This window comes from Amblyomma maculatum, chromosome 3, assembly GCF_055883805.1.
Source record: "Amblyomma maculatum isolate TAMU_Amacu chromosome 3, ASM5588380v1, whole genome shotgun sequence".
NCBI classification, from domain to species: Eukaryota; Metazoa; Arthropoda; class Arachnida; order Ixodida; family Ixodidae; genus Amblyomma; species Amblyomma maculatum.
The window spans coordinates 71,027,467-71,047,575 of NC_139346.1; the positions used below are offsets into that span (position 1 = coordinate 71,027,467).

The window sequence follows — 20,109 nt, forward strand, 5'->3', positions numbered from 1 at the left end:
ACAGATAATCCTTCAACCCGCACTAAAATAATATTCCAGGGACGTTCCGGAGGATTTTTGGGATGGCCGAAGAGTGCAGTTTTCCCTCCTAAAACTGCAGTGGTCAGTTTTCCGACAGGCGGGGAGTCGTCAGAGAAGCTTGACGGAGAGGCGAGGTGGAGCGGCGAAAAGGCGAAAGAGAACGGCGTCTTGAAGGCCTGTAACCAGCAGGCGGAGCGGGGCTTTCTGGCGGGGGTGATGAACGTCGGGGATAATCAGGGAATGAACGGTGGTTAGAGCCGGAAAAGCGAGGAGGGTAGACTGCTTCAAATGATTCGTAGCCGCGGCGTTCATTCTGGAGCCTGCGACGACAGAAGCGGGAAATATGGCCTCGGTACCCGCAGTAATAACACACAGGGCGGGCTGGGCGCCAGTTGGGGTAGTATGTCGGCGCGGCGGCAGGTGGTGCCAATGCAGCGACATGAGCAGTGGTAGGCGCCGGTGGCGTAGGTGCTCCAACTGCGGGCGGCAAGGACGTGATCTGGGCGTACGTTGGCACCTGACAGATGGTAGGAGCGACCGATGTTGGCGGGGAATGGGTCATTGAGGCCAGCTCTTCTTTAACAATGCTACGCAGGCCGGCACTTGAATTATGTGGCTCAGATGCAGGGCGGCACAAATTACCTTGAGCCGAGAGCTCTTCACGAATTAATTCGCGAATAAGCACACGGAGGTCAGCTTCGGCAGTGAAACCAAATGAAGTGGGATCAGGCTGCAGGCGTATTGACTGTAGTTCGTCAAGGCGTTGACAAGTCGATATGATGGCGTCAATTGTGGTTGGGTTCTGCACGGCCAGGGCGTTATAGGCGAGTGGACCAATACCTTTAAGGACGTGCCGAACCCGCTCGGCCTCTGGCATGGTGGCATTTATGCGCCGACAAAGTGCGAGAACGTCTTCGATATAAGAGGTATAGGTCTCATTGGACCGCTGAAGTCGGGCTTCTAGCTTCTTCTTGGCGGACTCCGTGCGAACAGTAGGAGCGCAGAAAATCTGGCGTAACTTTTGTTTAAAGGTAGCCCAATCCGGAATCGTCGACTCATGATTTAGAAACCACGTTTTGGCCACATCCGTCAAATAAAAGGACACATTAATTAATTTAAGAGAATCGTCCCATCGGTTGAAAGCACTGACCCGGTCGTAGCTGTCGAGCCAGTCATCAGCGTCGTCGCCGCGGAGACCGGCGAACATCTGAGGGTCGCGCTGACGGCTACTGACAGTCCAAGTGGCAAGGGGAGCTGGAGTCGAGTTGGTAGCAGCCGGAATAGCGGAGTGGCCCTCTTGTGTCATGACGATGGTGGTCGGGATCAAACGGCGGCCAGAACGAAGCTCCAGGTGGATGCAGGTGACGAAGCAGCGGGGAAATCAAGGCGCACCTCCACCACGTGTAAGGCAACGCGAAGGTCGGACTTGGGGAATCAGGCTTTATTACAGACCTGAAGCCTTGGTCGCACACTGCAGCCAAACACACTCCGCGATGACGATGGGTATCTACAAGAGGGAGCAGGATGAAGATGAAGCAGCACGTTCAGCAGTGTGGAAGATGAAGCGCCACACAGTGCTCACAATATATATGTTGTAGGTCTGTGTATTCAGTCGACGCAGATGGATCCAGCTGCTCGGGATGAACTCGCAGTGGGGCGTAAGGCGTAGCGGATCACAAAGACAACGACCAACTTCTTCGTTCTTGAGAGCGCCAGCATGCGACGCATGTCAGTGGCTATAACGATGAAGATTACCCACTACAGGTTCCCACCGGGTAGAGAAGGAGCCCTCCTGGCGACTCATGGAGTCCAAAGTTCATAGGGATCGTAGTAGGGCTTGATTCGGTCCACCAGAACTATTTCGCATCCACGGCGACGCAAACCCACAGAGGGCGTAACGGGCTCAACTACGTAGTGGAGAGGACATGTTTTTTGGAGGACTCGGTATGAACCGAGAAACCGAGCAAGAAGCTCGGTTTCACGGTCGACGATTACCACACTACAAGATATATATATATATATATATATATATATATATATATATATATATATATATATATATATATATATATATATATATATATATATATATCGTGTAGAGTGGTATATATATATATATATATATATATATATATATATATATATATATATATATATATTGCCACGGGGTGGTGACAAGTTAGATGACAAGTTAGAGAAGTAAAGAGTCGGTGATTGCACTGACGAAATTCTTACTGGTCTGACTTGCGCCCGCAAAAGAATTAAGCAACTCGGCGGCGGCGATAGCAACAAACGTGCTCGTCGATCGTCGAACTAAGAATGCCCGTCGCACTCGTCAAAGCTCTATTTAAAAGCTGCTCAGAACAATACAGATAATATCAGAAACTGCTACCAGCACAAGCTGGAACATTGCAGAAAGACACACGTGTGGCCGGAATCTTCGAGACAGATGTCGGTGCGTCTTGCACTACAAAGGAACTGGTTAAGGTGCGACTCGCGACTCGAGCATTAACAAACAAACAATACAGAACTGATACGCAATCCAGAATAAGAGTGATAAGGCCCTATGCCGGCGGCTGTTAAAAAACAACAAATACAGTTTTGAAGGTTTCGCGACAATAAGTATGTATGTATTCCATGTCGTGGTACCTCATCACATTGTAATGTGAGCTTTTATCAGGAACATTGTTGCATACCATCTGACCCGAGTTACGCAGAGAAGCAAAAACCAACTGCATCTCCCTCGTTCGGCATATATTGACCAATGTTCGTAAATATTTCTGACTATTGGCTAATAGAGCAATGTCGCCTGCGTAGACTAATCGCAGAAGCATTTGTTCTAAGCCCATTCTGCCTATCTTATACTAATTAAGAAAACAAAAATTGCTTTCAAAATCATTCCCATATTCATCACATAAAAAAAGAACACCGGAGGTAAAGGACATCCTAGCCTTAGTCCCTTGCTTATCTCGACAGTAGCTTTATGTACTTCTTAACCCCTTCCATGCAATCTCAGTTTTATTTTCTCGGCATGTTTTTTTTAGTAATTCAAAACGTCTTGACCGATGCGGTAAGACTCCATTATGTTCCACGAAAGGTGCCGGTTTACGCTGTCGTATTCATTCCAGCTGAGTTGCTTCAAAACTTCAACCATGACGACGCTGTTAACGTTCTGTATACATTATGTCAGCAAATTTGGACAACCCTGCAGTGGCCACAGGAATAGAGGAGGTCAGTTTACATCCCTATTCCAAAGAAAGCAGCGCCAAAAATTGTTCCAACTACCACACGTTAGCGCTTATCTCGCATGCTAGCAAGGTGAAGTTGAAAATCCTCCAAGGTAGGCTGCAGCAGTATGTGGATAGGGAGCTTCCGGACGTACAAGCTGGGTTTCGCAAGTGCGCAGGAAATAGAGACCAGATCGCCAACCTTTCGCTGGATTATGAAAAAAGCAAGAGGGGTTCCCGTTCAAATTGGATGAGCCAGTCTTCGACGTCTTCGGTCTGACTGCCGTAGAAGGGCTGAGACAGTCGTTGATGCTGCAGAGTGTAGTAACTTCGATCTTGCATAGCAGGTCGAGGGGCGGCTGCAGTGTTGAACGCCAACGGCCCGTGCTCAGGGGGCAGGCCTTGATTCCTCCGGCTAGTACGTGCACAGGGGTGTCGACTGGCACAGTAGTTGAGTCCAAGGCATGCGGGGGTGTACGGGACATGTACTGGGATCGAAACCTAGCGCCGACACCAAAATATGTCGCGGATAACAGGGCAAGACGCAAACGACAGGACTAACCTGTAGGGGTAGGCAGAGTTCTGAACACAGCGCGCGAGCCAACTTCAGTGTCCTCTCCTTCCAGGCGCCACCTAAGAACATCAGGAACGCCAGGTGGCAATATTTTTCTATGGTGTTTTCATGTTTTACAAGGAACAATTCTTAATCATCGTTGTGATGTTTCCGGTGTGCAGTGGCTCTTACAAAATAAGCGAGAGCTATTTGCAAGCAGCGATAAAACAAAATATAATGATGGTAAGCTGCCAACAAGAGTGGGTCGCAAACGTACCACGAATTGGTTCGGAGCAGTGCCTCCACGTTTTGCAATCCGGATTCAGTCCCAAGATGGAGGGAGAAATTTGGGTTCGGTTCGGTTATGGCAACGATTCGACGCCCTGTATTAAACATTTGTATTGCTTACGAACCTGTAGAAAATCAATTCTTCACTGTGTAAAGCTCATTAAGCCTCGTTCTCAGCATAGAGTTGCATATTAACAAGAGTACCATAGCCTACTTGTTTTTTGTAAGGAGCCCTGTTTTTCCCAAGACAGCGATTGTGTGTTGATCTCCTTTTCTAGGCCAGACGCAGCGGGCAGGCTTCGCTCACTTGTTGCGGGAGTACTCTGGAAGTCTGGCCAGTTTGCGAACTGCCGCTTAAAATTCCTGGACCCTGACCTCAATCTCCGGCTTCCACCTGGCCTACCCCGATGCGAAGAAACCTGGTTTGGTGTAGCATTCGCAAACTCTTATTCTTTTGTGACAGGTATGGGAAATCGCCCTGCGGAAATACACTGCGGAAACGCAGTGTCTCGGCCGCGCACTCGAGCGTCTAGATCGATGGCCACTGACTGTAATCACTATTCTAGGTCACTGGCCGCGGCTATCGACGATGGTGAAGGCCTCCAATGCACTGCTCCGATTAATGAAAACAGGGGCCTAACCGCAAGGCTGTTATTTTGCTGTTTTGTGAGGTGACAAGACTGTAACGTGGTGTGATGTGACATGATATGGCTTTAATATGACTATACCTGCTTCACCCATCTCCCTCTTACCTACAACTTTTATATCCACTCAGACCCTTTCCCCAGTGCAGGGTAGCAAACTGGTTTCTTTTAGGGGTTAACCTTCCTGCCTTTCCTCCTTCTTATCTTCCTCCTTCCTCCTTTGTGTCCTGATCACCAAAAAGGGGTAGTCTTTTTTCACTGATGGTAATTTTAATTTGCGGTTCTTAATTTAACTTTAATATGAGTATGACAAGTTATCGGCTGTGCCAGAAATAACGAGACCGCATGATTAAATTCTAGGTCTGTGTTTAAAAGCTTAAAACACCGCAACTGAGAGGCAAAATATGGTAGAGACATTTGTATTAGTGAGGATGGCGACAAAGTTTGATAAATCATCGGCATTGTCGCAGTAAAGGACTAAAGATAAGTAATGCAGAGGAAACGCGCCGCTTAACCGCCCTAACGAGTGCAGTTAGATTTCGCTTGTCATTGCAGTCATAAACAACGTGATTGCACCAACAGCAGTAGCTTTCCTATAATATTCAGTTAGCCTCGGCCTTTGAATATAACACCCAATTGATCAAAGCAATATCAACGCACTCAGCCCACATAATATTCAGAAGACTCCTTCTATTGTTACCTTCCTATAGAATCCAGTCAGTTTCCTTGGCAAGCATCGATTATCTCGTTCCCATTACATGGCTTTTAATTACGAGAAGAATGTCACCATCCGGAATTTCGTCACTGCGCGCTTAATGTCTCTTAACATTACATTGATCGTATTCATTTCCATTGCTGTTAGCGTGGTCCTCAATTTAACGTGAACTCTTTTCGCTACACTACACGTTTTGTACCTTCCTAAGTTGATATGCCTTTACCACTTCGAGGGCTTCATTCCATTCCGTAAACTAATGTTCTGTTCTGATTCTGCTGAACAATATTTCCTGCATATCAATATTGTTACGCGGCAGCAAGCGATGACATTAGGAGAACAGGGGACAGAGAGAAGATGCTCGATGGTCGTGAGATGACGTTTAATGAATCTGTGTGCGGGCCTAGCGCGCGCTCTCTTGCCCGCGCCACTGCCCTCTTCTTCCTCTTTCGTCCGTACCATGATCCGGGGCCACCAAGCGACCTTCCCCATCGTAGACGAGGAAGTTTACCGATGATGATTCCATGGCATGATGATGGGCGTGTCTATATGCTTGAAGAAGAGGAAGAAGTAAGAATAGAACGGCTTGCCGGTACGACGTCTGAAGCGTAGGTGACCCGCCTCTCCTGGAGCTGTCAACCATCCATCACTAGAGTCCATGGGAGCGATGCCTTGAGGTCGCGTCGGGCAGCTTGGGCGGGGGTTGCGTGTTCGTGTTCATCGGTTCCTTCGGATCATTCGGTTGTTCGGGTCCTTCGATTCAGTTCTGATTGGTCTGCCTGTTCTCCTTGCCTTCAGGTCCGGGCTGAGGCTGGGCGGTGGTAGCTGGTCAGCTCAGGGCTTGAAGGGCTAGAGCGAAGCTGCTCGGTGATGTCCTTGGGCCCTCGGTTGATGGACCCTGCTTACAGATGGCGTTGATGCACCAGGCGAGGATGGGGATGACGTACGCCGCACCTCTAACCAAATGTTACGTGGCGGCAAGCGATGACAACAGGAGAACAGAGGACAGAGAGAAAATGCTCGATGGTCATGAGATGACGTTTAATGTATCTGTGTGCAGGCCTAGCACGCGCTCTCTTGCCCGTGCCACTGCCCTCTTCTTCCTTCTTCTTTCGTAACAATATTTAGCCCTTTGTAATGACTACTTTGTCTAGGTCAATATTCATACTTGTGCTTTATCCTCTGAGCAACTTATTAACGGAGTGTGATTACTTATTATTGAATTGCAGATAGCTGAAACATTGTTCATTAAATTTATCCTAAGTAGCTTCCATTCTACTCTATCATGCTCATCCGATAACATCCCTAAGTAGCAGTGGACAGAACGGTAGAGATCATGTCTCCTGACAACACTTTGCTTTAAAGAGCTCATGGAGGATTCTTATGTTTGTGCCGCTGCAGTATCATGTAATTTTTAAGCACGGAGTGGAAGACGTAAGAACAGCATGGTCCCAAGCCTGAGAACACGAAGGCCCACTGAAAGAACATGAAGGTGAGTTGAATAGAAATTTCGTATTTCCAAAACGTCAGGCACAGCTTGGTGGCTACATGCTCAGCTGCTACCAGAGCAGCACATATGCCAAAAAAGTTTTTTTTGCTTTCCTTTCGGTGGAAAAGCCAGCACGGAGATTGGATCACGCATTCTGTCTTGCAGCTCGATTGACGCGTGCGCATGTCTGACAGCGTTATGCGATAGAGCAGCGCGAGTTCTCATACTAAGGAAAGCGCGCCGCAGCTCGGGGCGCCATCTATCTGCACGACATGTTACCTGCCCGCAGCGGGCAAAGTATAATGCGCGGAGAGAGAGCGCACCCGAGGGAAAACTCTCCGGCTTGTTTTCGCGGCTAGTTAAGAAGACGAATACATTTCAAAGTACGAGTGGCTATACTCTTTTTGCTATATCACTCAGTTCTTCAGACATAGCAGGCAGGAACTCCCAGAATAAGTTCAGAAGCTTAACAAGCAGGAAGAAGCATTAAGTGAGTTGCAGATGGGCACCTTTCCGAACCTAGCCACTCTGACTAGCTTTAAGCGGGGCTTACTTCTTTCGTTACCACCGCTATTCAAAATGATCACCGCTAATAGATGCTTTAAATCGCCGTTTTTACATTTTGAAATCTTTGCTTGTGCACCTAGTGCACCCCGTGGTTAGTGTAGGCACTAGAATTGCAGAACCAGTTTAAATTGTTCCGCTCTGGCGATGTTCTGATTTTTGGTAGACCTTTCTGAGAACTAATGTCCATGTGCTGTTCTGAAAGGGAACATGACGGTTGCATTAAAAACCCAACGCGTACCTCTCGTGGTAATGCAGCGTCAACATCAAAGCTTTGTAATCGAGGGACTTCCAACAAGTCAAATATCGAATTATTTTGTTTAGTTTATCTGACGGTGTTGAGTGTAGATAATTACCCGAAAATAGAGCCAGCTATCCACTAGTGAGCTTTGAAGTTCATTCTGGATGGTTTCGTTCCAAAAAACTCATTCTTTAGGGCCTGCCGCATGTCCATCATATATACCAGGCGTTTACAGCCAGTTTGTAGTAGTTTTGGTTCGGTGGCTCACGAAAAACAGGAACAGCCTCACCGCATGGCACGAGAAATGAGGATATTCGCCTGTAATTATGTAGCTCAAGAGCGGCGTTGTACAGATAGTTTTTTTTAACTGTCTCCGTGGATCACTGATTTCCCAAATGTATATTCCAAATTTTCTATGTTAGTAATGCGCCTGTTGATATCGTGCCGTTTCTATCTTATTTTTATAAACTCACCACAAAAATGGCAATTTTCTAATTTGTTTGTCCTCCCTAGTAAACATTTTGCTTTCTAACTTTGATTTTTTGAACAGAGGCTTCCATTATGTGCAATGCTGTATGCTGCGACATGTGCTGCAATATTATTTGTACTGAAAAAGAAATATATTCCGAGACCTATGAAGAGTTGCCATTTTCTTGAGGGAACGAAGGGGTTAAACGACGACATGTGTACGGCGTGTAGAGAAGGGGCGACCCTAGCCAATATCAAGTGGGCATGTGCCCAGTTCACAGCTTCATTTCACAGGAAAAAGTCATAGGAGTGAGGATCTTGCAGAGCAGAAAACCAACATCAGACAATCCTTCGAATACGCGAGGTCCCAAGGAATCACGGCCGCCTACAAGGATTGAAGGGCAAAGTCGCCCTCTTTATATCTATCTCATCCTAATAAAGATTTTCTGTGGTTTGCGACGTGCTCCGTTCAGTGCTCTAGGTCAATAATTATTCATAATCCTGCCTATGTGTACACTAGGATATTTATATTTACGAGTATCTATTTGAGACCTGCAAATGATACTTCTATGCCGCATTTTGTGGTGGATTGTGCAGTAAGACGATCTTCTGTACCTGATAGAACTTAATGATTAGTCTAATTAGGATTGCCTAATTACCAATAATTATGAAATCAGGTTTAATGATTTTAATATGAGGGCAGTACTGTCTTGCTTGCGTATCGACAATCTAGCCCGAGACATTGAACGTCTGGGATAACCTCCGAATTGAATATCTTAGTGTTGGGTTTCAGGCTCTCATATATAGGCAATTCCGTCGCTTTATTTTTTTACTAATGGAAAGCAATACGCTTTCCGTGTTGGATGATGTGGAAAAATGGAACAGAGTTTTGGTGGCGATGCCACATGCATCGATGTCAACTTATGGTAGCGTGATTTTGAGACAAACAACTCAGTGATCTTTCAGTGGCGTATTTATTTCGTTCCTTATTAAAAGCTTTATTGCATTAAACGAAAATTCTAACTGCAATCGTCTCAAAGGATGGCGCTCTTGAATTTCTCAAACATATGTTAACCCTCAAAGAATATTGAACTCGTTCAGCTTGTTAATTATTCGTCCGATCCGTAAGCTGTGCAATACATATAATGTTCACCATGCTGTGGTGCGCCCCAGGTGCCTAGAACGCACAGAGGTATATCAAAGTATCAAAAATAAGACTCTGTAAACTATAAAAAAATCACCTGGTATATATAGCTCAATTTTTTTTCTCGGTTCATCCCCCTGAGTTTATTACAATCTTGTCATCTATGAAGGCTACGCATTTTGGTTATATTCTAAGGATCTGGGTAACACCAGGAATGCTATTTAGATATGACCTTTTGTCGGGTAAGGCGCGCAGGAACCTGTTTGGTGCCTTTCTTGATAAATATCCAATATTTTCCTGATTCTAATAGCCATTACACTGTTCAATACCTGACTAAATGCCATGCATATTTTTTTCAGGGCCCTGGCGCCCGCTATTCTATGGATTGAGTGCTGTTATTGTTCCCTCGAGATCGTGATGCATTGCTTATACTGTCAGGGGAGGTTTGCTAGCAGGATTGTAGTTCTTGCAGATTTAAATTATTAACCATGACATTAATCTCCCTAATTAATCCACATTAAAAGCCCCAAAAGATAAGAAACCATGGCTTACATCTGAACACGTACATGTTAAAAATCAACGCGGAATTTAACTTTTATGCTTTGACACGCACTGAGAAACAAAAATAAAAACTTTAAATGACTCAGAAGAAAACTACATTGCATGCTTGGTGGGGTAATCCTGAGTATCTCAAAATAACAGCTTGAGGGGCAAGTTGGTGCTGCATAGTAGCTAGAAATATGGCGCAACAAACACAATCACATCAGAAGAAACACATGAGAGGAAGTGTGCGCCTGTGTTGGGTTCCTGCTCATGTGATTCTATTTGTTGCGCCACATTTCTGGGTAATAATCCTGAGCAATTTGCACGGCAGTTTGCCGATGTTACGCGGCAGCACCCTAATATTAACTGGAAAGCAGTAAGTGATGTTTTCAGGCATCATGAGAGGAAGTACTGCTCTAAAGAAATAAATGTAAATGACGTTTAAATAACAGGTAAATATTTATCCGATTATTTGAATAACCACATTGCGAACACCTTTGTTTCTTCCTTCAACGGAGCCAGTACGGGCAATGATGACCGCACTCTCACCATTCAATTTAAGAACCATTTGATAAAAACAAAAGTTTACTAAACATTCATGATCATAAGGAACAGTAAAGCGTAGGATACAAAAAATTTATAGGTAATGAAGTACATTATAGCCTTGCAGTTCCCTGTGCTTAACCTACATAGATATTTTTTTGTAATTAGTCGGGAACGTTTTCTCTTGAAAGCCGCCAGGGTTGCAGTCATGATAAAAAAGTGACCGCAATTTTACTTCACGCTAAGTTATTTTCTATTTTTACACTATTTTCCAAACGAATGCATATTCAAGTGTTTAGTTGAATAAATAAATTAAAAAGAGATTATCGCAATTCGAGAGGTAGCCAGGAAAGTGGGTGTCAGTAGGATTTACTTAGAAAGATGTGTTTAAGTTTTAAAATATTCAATATTCACCAAGCCTTACCGTGTTCAAAACCCTTAGAGATGTTTCAATAAAGAAACCTACACCTACAAGGTCGCACGTAAGTTTTTTTTTGCCGGGAACATAGAATCACCTTCCTTACAATTCTGCCGTCAATAGCAATACAACCCATTTCAATAGTTCAAACATCCTTTTGGAAACAGTATAAACTTACAGCCTCAAATTTCAGGTGGTCCATTTGCTCACTAGCAGTTAAGTAAGGCAGGTTTAGTATTAAAGTACCTTTGCTATACCTAAAACAAAACAACGTTTTTTGAATACTTCTGCGTATTTAACCACTTTACTTTCCTGTTTCCAATACGAGCTGAGAAATAACGTCCCACTTTCGAAGACACCAATATATCCTCTCTTGCTTCAAAATAACTGTTCTGACCATGATGAACACAGTAAAACAAGGTATACACTCCGTTTCTTATAAATAGATGCTTACATCACATACGGAGGCGGAAAAGTCTGGAAGAACGCACTTGATCGTTTCCCACAAAAAAACGTAAAAGTAGTGACTGACTACTACGTTAATTAAAGCTGATTGCTGGACTAGTTGGTCATAGTCACCTTTCCTTTATATAACTACTACGTTCGACAGAAAAATATCAGCCGCTCGAAAGGCTGGCCTGATTGAGCATTACTCGATAACAGAGAAGGTCGTTCACTATAAAAGAGCGATATATAGAGCTAGAGGAGAATACCTCCAGAGATTTATAAATCAAACGCTCACAAACCTGAAATTTGAGCAGTCACCGTACCTTTCTTGTGGCTCTTCCTGCCGCGTGATGAGGGCAAAAGGGCTCTTCCTAAAGGATTCGCGTGACCCTCGTGTGTAAGCTGGTAGGCAGCTGCGAATGACGTTATCTGATAGCCAACAGCGGCGTAATTGACGTATACGAACCAGAAAGAGCTTCTTTATTGTCGTTCGCTGCCCGCTCGCAACCGGCTCAGGACAACGTGAGTTGACTGTACGCGTTCCTTTCTGTTATAAATGCCCTTTACGCGTTCGGTGAAACATGAACGGAACCAAGCAGGGCGAGATGAAATCACGCCGACACCAGTAAAGAATTGTATACGTATATTAACAGATTCACGGTAAGTAAAGTGCAGAGGTTGGAGAATAATTTAAAGCGTTAAAATGCGGAAGAAATCCCTGAAGTCCAAACTTTCGCATAGTCCTCACAAGAAAGATACGAAAGTTCGCGGAAGCAAAATATGTAACGTAAATTATGGAGACCAATACGTTTCGTGTTAACACCTTTCTGTGCAGCCAATAATAGGGCAGAACCAACTGTAGTGACAATGAATGACCACCTAACCATGCGGAACAAAGCTATGTTCTCAAAAGCACTGAGGCTCATGAAAGCGAAGAGCTGGAAATTTCTGTGGACGGACAACTGTCAGATAAAAGCAAGAAAAACAACCACAAGCCATGTGTATCGCATCTCTGACGAGTCTGATCTGGTGCTAATCTGCTATTCATATAGATACACTTTTGGAGCGTTTGCATTGCCGACTAAGGAACAATGGCGTCCTATCTTACGACAAGTGAGCTGAATAGATTTCTTCAAAATCATTCCCCTTCTATAAACCATTTTAACGCGCGTAGCATTCGCAAGCATTTTGATGACTTTGACAGTCTTTTTTCATCATTGGATACCCGATTTTCAATAATTGCTCTTTCGGAGACTTGGCTAAACGTCGATGATAAAGATTTGTTCTGTTTCCCTTCCTATGCATTGGAATGCTCACATCGTCAGTCGACTAACCATGGTGGTTCAGCTATATATGTAAGGCCCAACATCCCATATAAACGGAGGCACGACCAAGAAATCAGTGTCACTAATTGTGAATCTGTTTGGGTGGAACTTGCCAACAATTTTCTAAATACAGACCAAAAAAACTTTATTCTTGGTTGCATCTATCGCTCCCCATCTTCATCTGTCGCAGACTTCTGTACTTCTCTTGAACGTGTCATGACGACTTTAACTGCCGAAACTAAGAACGTCATAATTACAGGTGATACTAATATTAATCTTCTTGATACCAGCTCCTCTGATACCGTTAATTATGCTACTACATGTTTTCAAAGTTTTGGTTTTGAATCCCTAATTACGCTGCCCACGCGTTGTGTCATTGGTGGTGGAGGTTAATTAATTGACCACGTGCTATCTAACCTAGCATTTCCACCAGACACCGGCCTTCTGAACATTGACATTACTGATCACTACCCAGTGTTCATGCGCTTCAATTCCCATCCTCAACACAGCGCCATCTTGTATACCAAAGTTGCGCTTGATAAAGAAAAGTTCGTCGCTGCAGTTACTAACGCAGATTGGTCTTCACTTATCTCGGCGAACGACCCACAACAAGCCTTTTCGCGTTTCTTAACGCTTCTGATATCTTTCGTTCATGCTACCTCCCAGAGACGTAAATGCAAGAAAGTTATTGCGTCACCCCAGAACCCAAGGCTAACCGATAAACTCCTAAAGGCAATGCGCACGCGCGATAACCTTTACAAAAACACAAAGAAAAAAACGTTTAATATCAAGCTTCGCAAGATTCTGCAATTGCCTATCCATGCGATTAAAGAATTCTAAAAGACGTTTTATTGAACAGCAAATTATCGAATGTGGTGGCAACACTAAAAAAAAGTGGGAAGTAATTAACTCATTCCTAAATAAAGATGCACAACAGGTTCCGATAACGACGATAACCCATGACAATGTTATATATTCTAGCCCTCGAGAAATTGCCGATGCTTTCTGTAATTACTTCTCGCATCATAACTCAGTGCCAGCGCCCCATTACGAGTTCGGCACAAATCATCCACCTTATTCATTTTTCTTATTCCCAACAAGTCCTGACGAGGTTGCTTCCATCATTTCCTCTCTAAAAATAACCAGCGCAGGTCTCGATGGTGTTCACTCTAGCTGTATAAAACGAATCGCTCAACCCATATCTCTTGCTCTTTCTAATATCATCAATAGCATGTTTAAGACCGAAATCTTTCCTCGTGAACTAAAGCACGGCAGAATCACTCTGGTGTTTAAGAAAGGTGACCGCTCCTTGATAACAAATTATAGACCAATCTGTGTACTCCCCTTTTTCAGCAAAGTAATTGAAAAGTTAATTCGGGAATGCTTGACCAAATATTTTGATAAATTTAATGTTCTTCTTTTCAGTATGGATTTCGTCCGGGCTACTCTACTGACCTAGCAATTTTATATTTAAGAGATAAACTGCGCTGGTGCAGTATTTATAGACCTCACTAAAGCATTCGATTCTATTAACCACTCAATTCTCTTCATGAAACTAGAAGCGGTGGGAATAACAGGCCCACCATTGGAACTGATTAAAAATTTCTTAAAAGACCGCAGCCAGCTAGTAAGTATTTCAGGCATTTGTTCCGATGAAAAAACTACTAATATAGGCGTACCACAAGGCTCAATAATAGGTCCACTTCTTTTTCTTGTCTATATTAATGACTTGCCTAACCGCCTGACTTCTTCAAAATGCGTCTTATATGACGCATTTTGACTTCACACAAATTCATATCGACTGTAGTTAGTAACCTTAACAAGGACCTTGCTCATATTTAAAACTGGTGTGAACTTATTATGCTTCAGATTAATCCCTCAAAAACTTCTTTCCTTTTATTCACCTCAAGCCAGTTAACTATTGCATCATCACCGTGTGTTTGAATTGGCCAGCATATAGTTACACCAAGCGATTACTGCATATACTTGGGCGTGAAGTTATATTGACATTTAAAATTTCATCTGCATATTGCCCACGTCAAAACTAAACTAGCATATGACATACGCATACTAATCAGAGCACGAGCTTTCTTTTCCCCTTCTACACTGATGTCTTTGTATTATGCATTCATAGATTCCGACATCACCTGCGCCATTGTAGGCTGGGGAAACACTTATAACACGCATTTACTTTCTCTTTAAACGATTCAAAATCGGGCACTTAGAATAATTACTTACACCTTCAATGACTCTAGCGCTAAGCATTTACTTCGTAATCATGGAATCCTGGCAGTCGCTGAACTCGTTAATTACAACCTATGCACATTCTTCTACAAGTTACTAAACGACGAACTTTCAGTATCACTTATCCCACAAATAATAAATGATAACAAAACGCGATTCGCAAGAAACAAAATTTTATTACTACCTAGAGTACGAACAAATTATGGGAAACAAACTTTTCATTTTTCTGGTCTCATGGTCTGGAACGCGTTACCATCCGTCGTCAAATCTTTTAACATAAAAACAGATTTGCATCCGAAGTTGCAGTTCTTTTTAAGAACAGAAAACTGATACTGAATATTGACTATGTTATCAGCTTTGCGTGGTATGTATTTTCATGTGGTTTACCATGTTTAAAGTCGGTACTGTCATGCCTTTTATGCCTATATTTTATTACTGTTTGATTTGGTGTTTAACTTGCTTGCGCAGTGTTTTTTGTTGCAAAATAATGTTATTTTTATTATGAATCTATTTATTGTCTACGTTCAATTTATCTTACTGTGAATTATTGCTGTCTTGTATATCAATATTTATCTGTCATTTATCGGAGGTCCCAGTCACTGACTCTGGGGCCTCCTTCTTTATGTATAAGCTAGAATTTACTAAACGGTTATAATACAATTGAATTGAATTGAATCGCTGTCACATTAGCTTACTGAGCAAAGGAAGAATCAAAGGAACAAAGAGGAGGAGTTTGTTCATTGCGACAAACAAATTAGCTGTAAGGATAGATGCGTCATAAAATAATGCCGTTCGGTTTTCTAGATCAAGGGCCGTGATTGAAGTGAAAACTCGACTTCGCTGAGCTCATAGCTTATGAGCCTTAAAATTTCATGCGCTAACTAAGATAAAGTAATCACGTTCTAATGCGTGGCGCTGGAAAGAATGGTTTAGGCACGCAAGCATTATTTTCTAGAATGAAGGCGTCAATACTAACATCTCTGCATCTATTAATTCAAACTTCGCAGTGAGAGTTACCTCCAAACTCAGACGCCAGCAAGTTCATACAGTTCAGCTGCAGTGCTGTGGTTAGTTTAGAATCCCATGGACATTTTATGTAAGGAAATATGAATTGCAGGAGTGTGCAAGGCAGTAGAATGACTCTGAGACATGTCGTTGCGCCCCAAAGGAAAAAGAAGTTGACGAGTGATGTTTTTTTTTTTGGCTTTCGTAAGAAAGGTGCACTGTAAGTTAGCGCGCTCTTGTCATTTTCACCATTTCACCAACAAAGAACGATGCCATCCTCCGGACAGCGCAGAGAATTTACTCCCTTTATGTTGTTTCGCTGGCGTGGGCGACCATTAGTTCATAGCCTTGGAGGTCAGTCGGACGCCCTGAATTCTTAGCGTATTTCATTGATGGAAGAATTTCCTTTGTTGCAATCATAAGTGACTCTTTTTATCGGTATCTATCGTTACGTTTTTCACAATAGCACGGCCTTGGTTGGTGTGCGTTGGGAAACTGAAGCGATCGCTAGGCGGTGTCGGCGATTTCAACAGTCTGTCGCGAGAAAAAAGGGGAACTCATATATCGCTGAATAAATCCCCCGCAATGTGAAAAGGTGTTCAAATGCTCAAAAATATTCTTTCTTCAAAATATTTTCCAGTCAACATAATCAAATGCATGTTTCTACCTAAAATTCATGTACTTGGCCTAAACAGTACCAAACTTTACTTTCGCTACCAGCCATTTGTTGCATTTTCTTTCTTGAAAGACCCCTATAACTGATATTAAACATTTCTTGGAGTGATGCTCAGCACCTGTGCGTTTTAATTTGCCTCCGTATTTTTCCGCTTTCGAATTTACATTTCCCTAGCGATTAATGTGTCAGGAATATTGTTGACGCTGCTTGGATATCCTGCTGCAGCAAAGCAAGTGTTGGAAATAAAAGGCGCCATCAGCAGTGACTGCAGTCCCTATGCTTCCAATACAGTTTGGTCATCATGCCTGTTTCCGGCATCTCTCGCTGCGGAACACGGCAAACAATACCAGTGCCAGAAGAAAGATGGCGCCAGAGGCAAATCGGCATGTGTGGTCGTAACATCCAATGCCGTCCCTAAATTATCGTGCACCAAAAACGTGCAACCAATTCAACTTAGTTCTTCACAAGCAAGAAATGTGCACTACCATATCGCCTTCTACTTCGCTTACGATTCGCACTCGGGGTTTAAAAACTTCAAACGTTACAGACCAATCAGCTTACTGCATGTTGCGTATCAGTATACTTACCGAAGTAAACGCTATTAGAATCAGTACAACCTTAGACTACAACCAAGCAAAAGGTCAATAATGTCCATGCCATCAACAAGGTGACAGAAAAATGATCGGCATATAACCAGCCCTTATGCATAGCATTCATCGATTACGAAAAAGCATTAGACTCAGTTGAAACCTCGGCGGTGATTCAGGCATTGCGAAATCAGTGGGCAGACGAATCGTACGTGAAAGTGCTGAATGTATATATAGTGGCTGCACAGAAACCATAGTTCTACATAAAGAAAATAATAAAATTTCTCTACATAAGGATGTTAGGCAAGGAGGCATCTCCCCAGTACTATTTCGAGCGTGTTTAGAGGAAGTATTCTGAGAATTGGAATGGCAACAGTTAGGGATAAGGATATATAGAGAATATATCAGTAATCTGAGATTTTCTGATGACATTGCATTACTAAGCAACTCAGGGGATGAACTACAAGAACCATGGATGAGTTAGCCAGAAAAAGTAGAAAGGTGGGCTTGAAAATTTCTATGCAGAAGACCAAGGTAATATTTAATAGACCGAGGAAGAAATAGCAGTTTACTTTAGGTAGCGAGGTACTAGAAGTAGTAGGCAAATATTACTACCTAAGACAGGTAGTAATCGCAGATCCGGACCATGAAAGGAAAATAATAAGGAGAATAAGATTGGGATGGAGCGCATTGGCAAGCACTTGTAGACTATTATGACAAGCAGCTTACCGGTATCGCTCAAGAGGAACGTATACAATAGTTGCAACTTAGCTGTACTCATCTATGAGAATGAAACGTGGCGATATACAGGGTTCTGTTTAAGTTGAGGACAACGCAAAGGACTATGGAACGACAAACGGTAGGGTATCTTTAAGAAAGAAGAAACGTGCAGAGTAGGTCAGAGAAATACCTCAAGTTACTGACATTATAGTGGAAATCAAGAAAAAGAAATGGCCATGGGCAGGACATGTACTGCGACGAAGAGAGGATAACCGATGGTCACTTAGAGCAACAAACTGCATTTTAAGGAGGACAGCGTAGCAGGGGACGGCAGAAGGTTAGATGGGCTGATGATGTAAGACGTTCGCAGCGGTGAAGTGAATATAGCTAGTACAGAACTCGGTTAATTGAAGGAATATGAGAAAGGCCTTCACCCTGCAGTGGGTATTGTCAGGCTGATGATGATGATGAATTGATTGAATCACTTCAACGGGTTGTGGGATTGAGTCATCTAAAAGGTGTATATCGCTGTGATCTGCCGTTTTGAGACCAAGCTTAAGAAGACGGCCATCTTAATAGCAGCTCATACTGCCAAACGCTCCAAGTACCAGCATGAAGATTTCTGGTTGCGACATGTCAGAGGAGCTTCTTTTTTTAACATGCCATGTAAATAACCAACAGGGTTTAGTTGTCTCGTGTGAACCAAGAGGTATGTATAAGACGCGGCGACAGCTACGACAAGGTAGACTTGATATCAGTGTTCTATTTCTCGTACAGGGGTCGCGAAACCATATCTCGTAGCGCTCGTGAAGACCCTATGCAAAAACGGGACTCTTGAGGTGGGTGCTTTTCACTGCATACCTAGCTCGCTCGAATACAGATGCCACGCTCGCATAGACCACTTGTCTCTCGATTGCACATCCACAACCCCTCTGCACTTATGAGCCTCCAAATGCGCCCAGAATTGGACAGTTAAGTTCTTTTAGAATGTTTCACTCAGTCCACGTACGTGTATTTGATACATAGTGAAGCCATACAGAAATGTGACGAGATGCATCCGCAAAAGTATTTATAACTTTTGCTGTTGTTCTCGAAAATACACAGCGGAAAGAGTCACTAGATCATCGGCGCAAAATCTTGTTTCATGACCATTTTCACAAGAATTACACTCCAGAAGAGTCGGGTACCACGCCGGGTAACACTTTTACTCATTGAAAACCACCTCGGCGGGCACTGGGGATCGAACCTGGTGCATCCCGAATGCGAGATGGATGCTCTTCCAAAAAGCCCGTGCTCGAAAGAACTACTAGTTCTATATCACACATTTAAGACTGCAGTATTAATCAATAAATAAATAAATTGTAGAACGAGGACGTCGAGGACTGTCGAGGTAGGCGAGGGAGCGGGGAGATTAAGACCAACACGGTCTGTGCGATGGTAATTCCACAACTGTTTCTTCATACGCATCCAGCGAAGAGGTCCATCTTCTTCTTCACAATGCCCCCCCCCCCCCCTCCCCAAAGAAAAAGAAGCCATCCTGGCCACTTGAGGGGACGATGATACAATGGTGTCGTAGAACGGCTTAAGGCGCTGCACATGTTCAGTTACAGGGCCGAAAATCAGATGATTCGTAAGAGACTCAACAATGTAATTGACTGGCGAAGTGCGCTCGACGATACGGTAAGGCCCATGGTACTTGGAGACCAGTTTTGTTGAAATGTCCGGCATGCCGGACGGAACCTTAGCCACACGAGTGAGCCGGGCTCGAAGCGTAATGCATTCTTCTGATTGGTGTCATGGCGATGTTTTTGGCGCCATTGAGAGTCGGTGGCGAACGACCGGGCAGTATGGCGGCAGAAAGAACGGAGAGATACCCGTGCTGGATTTCGTAGCAGTGTTTTATGCATAGTTGATATTAGGAAGGACAATGTCCCAGTTGGTGTACTTGATCCGACGTACTTCGCGAGCATGTCAACGAGGGTGCGATTAAATTGTTCAGTAAGACTGTTAGTTTGCTGATGGTAGGCGATACAAGTAAGGTGTATGATTTTGCACTCAACAAGCAGGGCTTGAACGACGTCAGATAAGAAAGCACGGCCTCGGTCACTGAGCAATTCGCGAGGAGCACCGTGACGGGAAATGAAGTTCGTCAAAAGAAGCTGGCCACATATCGGGCTGCTGCAGCTGGTAGCGCGGCGGCTTCAGTATATCTCTTAAGATGGTCGATTGCGACAATGACCCAGCGATTGC

General features: G+C 43.7%; 1 protein-coding gene and 1 pseudogene across 2 annotated transcripts in view; both read right to left on the reverse strand.

The window, feature by feature from the left end:
- Positions 1-11,719, reverse strand: part of LOC146194954 (monocarboxylate transporter 9-like) — a 41,759-nt gene extending 30,040 nt beyond the window's left edge. The window contains exon 1 of one of the 2 annotated variants that reach the window (XM_084596163.1): positions 11,626-11,719. The gene's annotated coding sequence lies outside the window, so the exon portion shown is untranslated. Of the gene's footprint in view, positions 1-11,601 lie in introns of both variants that reach the window. The other variant, XM_084596162.1, reaches the window with a different exon arrangement.
- LOC146194955 (uncharacterized) overlaps positions 6,240-20,109 on the reverse strand; it is a 73,455-nt pseudogene continuing 59,585 nt past the window's right edge.